Here is a 6,307-nt window from a genome sequence, read left to right as displayed (position 1 = left end):
TAACATGAGTGTTGACAAGCGTTGCAGCTGGTGTGATCCCACTGCATGTAGTTTGTTTATGAATACATAATCAACCATAAACAACCTGCCGCAGATTTTACATGCTTTCTCCACGTACCACTTCATTGTTTCATTTATTCATATCTTGACACAAACAAGCCTGAATATGCTGCTTAAAATTACTGGATGTTTGTGCTTAATGTTATTGTTAGTTATTTTAACTCTATGCTGAAAAAATTAGGACCGTTTTAAGATGACATTACATTCTGCCTTGAACCTTCGTTTTGTTTGTTCCACCAAAAGTTGTTAAACTTTTCAGCTTTCAGAGACAGAATTTCTATATGTCACTGCTATAGTTTCTACAATCCAATGCAATAAAAGGAGCACTGCTCGGTGTGCCTAAGCAAAACATCAGAGTTTCAAGCAAACTTTGATCTCAGAAGTAGGAGTAAATGAGGAGCACTTGAATGCAGAACACTAATTTTACTCCTCCCACTGCTTAAATGTTTCCTCACTCTCTGAGAACTGTCTTTCAAATACAAAGGCAACTCGCTTCTAAAACCCGCCTGCATTGGAAACTTACGCTTTTTACATGTTGTGATATTTCCACTCTGATAATGCTCATAACACTCAGTTCTTGGTAATTTTTAGTCTTTTTGGTTTTTCTGGTGTTTGCTCTTGAAGTTTGTTTGGACTGTGGACGTCTGGACGTCTGTACATCGCTCTTCAGTGGACGTTTAGTATACCAACTGACCAAACTCTGCTGCTTCAAACTGCAAACTGTATTTGAATTACATTCTGTTTCCTAGACATGATTGATATGAAAAAGAATGAGAGGCATCAGGAACTAATTATCAAATCATCATTTCCCGCCTTACAAGTGCCTGAAAAGGACTTGTATCTGCACAGGGCTCGCAGACGTGCTGCTGGTTGCCATGGTGCTGTTGGCACGGGCTGAAGACCGAGGCTCGCCGCTTCCTATAACATTCCTGGTAATTGAGATCAGATGCTCCTCTGAGTGGAACCTGGACTGGGAGTAACCTGGAAGCATTTATTTTATGGAGAAGATGTTTAGTTAAGCCGTGCTCCCGCTCTAAATGAGCCTCGGTCCGGCTCTGGTGATGAATACGATTGGTGAAAGCACTGAAGGCTGGTTCCTGACTTCTTCCTTCCCCCGGATCGGGTTGCAGATTAGCACACTTCCTGTCCAGTTGTGGACAAGCCAATCCAACTGACGGAGCAGCAATAGGCGTACAAGCAAGGGCATCATGTATTATCTCAGATGGGATTTCTGACAGAGCCTCACAGTGGTGGGTCCTTTAACAGCCCACCAGGTATCATTTGTTAAACCTGTTTGGAGAAGCAGCTGATTGTGAAGGAGGACAGACCTCCTCTGGAGTCGACTGGTGGTCCACTTACAGGCAGTGGTGGAAAGTAACAAATAGTGCAACTGTAGGCTACTGATAGTGCAGCTGTGCTACAGAAAATATTGTGTATGAATAAGGATATACTGTAAGTGACAAACCCACTGAGGATTATCAGCTCTCTCTGCAGTCCTACTCATCTGCCAGCCACAGCAGAAAGCTATTTTCACTAAAAAAGAACCTGTCTGAAGGCTACCTGTCCAACACAAAACAGTAGACAAAGTTAGCTACTTGCTTGGGGGATGACTTGCGAAACATATCCCCTGGTTCGCTCATTCACTACTCTTCATGTAATAGAAATAGTTTAACAGTGAGAAGAAGAACACTAACTGATCATCATCATCTTGCATCATCACTGCCAGATGTAGAGGCACACAACAGAGCACTGCATTGTGGGATTGTTAGCAGAATGTAGTGTACATGCACCACTGCCATGTTTGCGAACGCGTCCGTAATAGGAACATAATAACTGTGTGAGGTGTGTTTTGTGTTTGCTTCTGCTGCCACCAAGTGGTCAAGAAAGTGAATACAGCTTTAAGTACAATTTTTACACAGAGTGAAGCTTTTTTCATTTTTACTTACTTACTTATTTTTCCTCAAATTTGGCACAGACTTTTGCTTGAACTCAAGGTTGAACTGATTAGAATTTGGCAATCAAAGGTCAAAGGTCACTTTGACCTCACAAAACACAATTTTGCCCATAACTCAAGAATTCATGCACTAATAAACAGAATTTCATACAAATATCTCACAGGTCAAAGTGATGGACTGGTGACATTTTATATTCAAAAGGTCAAAGGTCAATCTCACTGTGACATCATAATGTTCTGCAGAAACACTTTTCTGGCCATTATTAAACACCATAACTCAGGAACAGAAGGGGAGATCGAGACCATGTTTCACATTTGGCCAGATACTGAAGTGGTGAAACTAACTGTGTTGATTGTATCGATGTTCTGTGCTGGTTGAACAGCTCGTTGAAGATGTGTTTGAAGCATCCACGTTTTACAATTTGTGGTTTCTTTGCAGCAACATCGATGTTTGAAGTGTTGAAGTCCAGCACAAGCTCATTGGTTCTGCTGATGTTGAGCTTCAGGTGATTGTTGTTGCATCATGTGATGAAGCTCTATCAGTCCTCTGTGCTCCTCTATAAAGATAGCATCTAGACAGCATGTTTCTCACTGGAATCAATGTAGTGATAACTTTCAGTCTGGAACAGTGTCTGTCTGTCAGAGTCTGGACAGATATGGATGTAAACTGCAATTTGAATGGTTGGTGGAAGCATACAATTGCAAGGTGGTAATTCTGGTTTCCTCAGTTGGAGTCTGTTTTGATGTTCGCTAAACTGAATTCACTCACACTGTAGATCACTGGGTCCACATGTTGTACTGTGAACTGGCTTTAGACATTCACAGTCCTCAGACATTTACACTAGCTGCTGAAAATGATCAGAAATCTGTAGGAGGAGCCAGATTTGGGCTCATTCATCAGCTGTCGGAGAGCTGGCACAGTTCGACAAAGAAAAATACAGAGTCCCCCCACTATGATGTAGTCACTGGCAGACACACCACATTGTAAGTGTTCACGGGGTCTGGCTCTCCAGAGTTAAGGATGCATGAAACTCAAACATGAGGATGCAGTCATAGCTGACTATTCATGTCTTTAAATTGGTAAATTCATGATGTGCCCCTAGTGTTTTTGTCCTCTTGCACTCTCTTCATTATCACACACTCCTGCTGAATGATCAGAGGTACTCTTATCAAAACAAACAGTCCTAGTTGTGCTCCAGGTTATGGATCCTTTCCAGCACACTTTTGTTAAAACACCCCTCTGTTTCCTGTCCCACCTTTGACACTTCCCCCGGTTGATCAGACTGTGAGCGTGCCCAGCACCAGCCACCTCTACTTGACACATCTCAACTCCACCGCTCTACACCCGGAGCTGCTAGGATCAACAGCATGGCAGGATATTGCACTCGGCATCAAACTAAACACACAATGCGTCCTGCACAAGTAATCTCCGCATTGAGACTATTTGACATGACAGTTTAAACACTTGAACTCAGAGCTGGCCTGTTGGGGGAGGTGGTATCAGGGGAGGTTGGGTGGGCCGTGGTAGGATGTGTGTGTACTGACCTAAAGGGTTTTCCGTGATTAGGAACCCTGTTCACCTCTGATTGCTCCAGGTCAATGCAGGTAAGTGCAAGTGGTCGGAAGTAGGTAATTTTCCTCCTGGAGCTGGATACCTGATTGGGTAAGTATCTGATCTTTGACACTGACCGGAGTTCTCAAACATATCTAGGGCTGAGGAAAAGAGCTGGATCCTGATCAGAGGCGAGGCTGGAGCTAAATTAAATCACACAGAGCTATAACAATGTGTTCCGCACATGAAATTGAGCCTTTTGTGATTATTTTCATAATTTTGTTGTTGCATAGAATGCTGTGGAATTGTTGCACCAACAATCTGCCTCTTGCTCATTTCATTTCACAACTAACTGCCAATGAGGGCAACTAACTTCTCTCTCAACTCCCTTCGCACTCATGCATATGTTTGCCATCTCCAGCAGAGAATAAAACAAACACTAATGTGCTGCTCAAAGAAACTCTGGTAGGTTGAAGGATCAAATTTCCTTAACTATAAATGTTATAAAAGGAGGTTACAGGTCAGACTCAGCAACAAAATTGATCCCTGAAGCTGGTGGAGACCCAGCATCTTCCTTATGGATGCAAGGGGTTCTCCATTTCAGTGTTGCACTTCCATAAAGTTGGAGGAGGCTTGTGAGAAATGGACTGAGAAAAGAATGATCAAAATCAAAGCAGCAGGAATTGAGATCTCCTGACTTTTAGGCCAATATGGTTATTTTCTCAGAATTTAGAAAGCTCCTCCAGAGCCACAGAGGACACCACTCAACTAGTTTTCGTACCTTAATGTTAGTGCTCTCCACAACAATGATAAAAGGACCAAATGAGGGAATATTGTTTGGAAGAATAGCATTTATCCCTTTAGTATAGTTAAAAAAAATCATCACCAAGGAGCACTGAAGTTGTCCTTGCAGCTCACAGGGGCCCAACACCTTACAAAAGCAACTGAAGTTGTTTTTTTGCTTACTTTGTTACCCGTATGTAATAAGACCTGGACACCTACAGGGAAATTAAGCTTTGATATCAGCTTCTGAATCAGCACTTTTACTTTTTGCTTGACTTACTTTACATTGATCTCTCCTTTAATCTGTAGTTATTGTACATAGTCGGACAGAAACACTGCTTTTTCTAGTTTTGGATGGATGTTCATGAATTTAGCATGAACACGCCAATAGTAAAGAGTTTCATATTTGTGTTCACTTGGTTCTTTCTTTCACTTTAGAAAACAAGGCACTACATTGGTATTACTAGTTTATTGCCGGACAACCAGCAAACTGAAGAGAAAGCTTTTTCAGCATCCGAAGTAAATATTTAGTTTTCCATCCACTTAAATAAAAGTTCTAAAAACACACTGTATGTTTCCTGCTCAGCGCCAAACGGCAGGCGAACACTGTGCAGTATTTACCCACTAAAGTGCCAGATATTCCCTTCAGGAGTTGGTAGAGACCAAAACGGGAGTTAAAAGACCGGGAATATTACATGAGTCCATGTGAATGATAATGTTGCTCTGTAACTGCTGGATGTGTCAATAACAAACTGTTGCAAACAAATTCACCATATCATCTTAAAATGTCAGCGTTCATTTGTGGCCACTGCTTCCAAGAGGCCTGAAAATTATTGTAGGTTTAAATGCTGAATATACTAATCACTTGTAAGCTTGTACTGTTGGACATGTTCTTTGAAAATTCAGTTTCAGCACAAACCAATATTTGTGTGGGTTTGGGATAATCTTGAAACATCTGTATTTCTGGATGTTGTCTTTTGATGTGGTAAAACAAGATGCAATTGAGTATACACTTAATTTTGCAGTGCTCACTGGCCACTTGAGGGATTTCTCCTTTCACCCAGCAGAGGAAAAACATCAGCTCTTTTTCCTCCCTCCTTTAGTGGAATTGATCAGCTGCTTCCTGGCTGTAAATAAAGAGGCATACTGTAATCCACTTGATAAATATCAAGGAGAATACGGCAATCAGCTGAAAGCAATTTGCATGTCTGTGCTCAAGCCAGCGGCTCGTGATTTTCTCTCCTGTCATCTATCATAGACCACACGCTTGGGCCAAAATACACAATACCACCAAATTGCTGTCATATGGAGTGCAAGCTCTGAAAAAAAGGCCCTTCATTTTTCCTTGTCTGTACTTCAAATAAACTCGTATTTGTTAAATAACTGGAGAGGGGTTTTTTTTTTCTCTCCAGAGCAACTTTTCTGAGAGAGGGATGGTGTAATGTGCCATTTCCTTTGTTTGTTGAAAGCTTGGCTGCAGAACTATAATCTAGATGGGTTTGATCTCAGAGTAGATGCAGCCTGTTGAAGGTTGGACGCTGCTGCATGGTGAGTCTTCAAACATCAAACTGATTCTGCAACAAGCTCCCATAGGCAAACTTTCACTGTAGCCTCTCCTCTATTATTCATGTGCTTCTTGACATCCACAGTGGTTAATCGCTCTGAAAAATCTAAAAAGCACACGTCAAGAAGTAGGTTTCCAATACTTGGTGGACACCTAGCCAAGGTGCCTTTTAGCCTTCTCACCTTGGTCTGACGTACCCCCCCCAGGCCTGTCAGATGGCCTGAAGTACCCCTTAATCAGAACCATCAATCATGTTCCAAATGTGTTCCTATAAATAGATTATAAACCAAAAATTATTTCACACAATCAGTAATTCAAATGTCATTAATGTCACAATAATGATTTTATACAATTGGCACTGTTTGTTACCTCAGTCATGTTTGTACATGTAGCC

This window comes from Chaetodon trifascialis, chromosome 6 (assembly GCF_039877785.1).
Source record: "Chaetodon trifascialis isolate fChaTrf1 chromosome 6, fChaTrf1.hap1, whole genome shotgun sequence".
NCBI classification, from domain to species: Eukaryota; Metazoa; Chordata; class Actinopteri; order Chaetodontiformes; family Chaetodontidae; genus Chaetodon; species Chaetodon trifascialis.
This window is presented reverse-complemented; position numbering follows the sequence as displayed.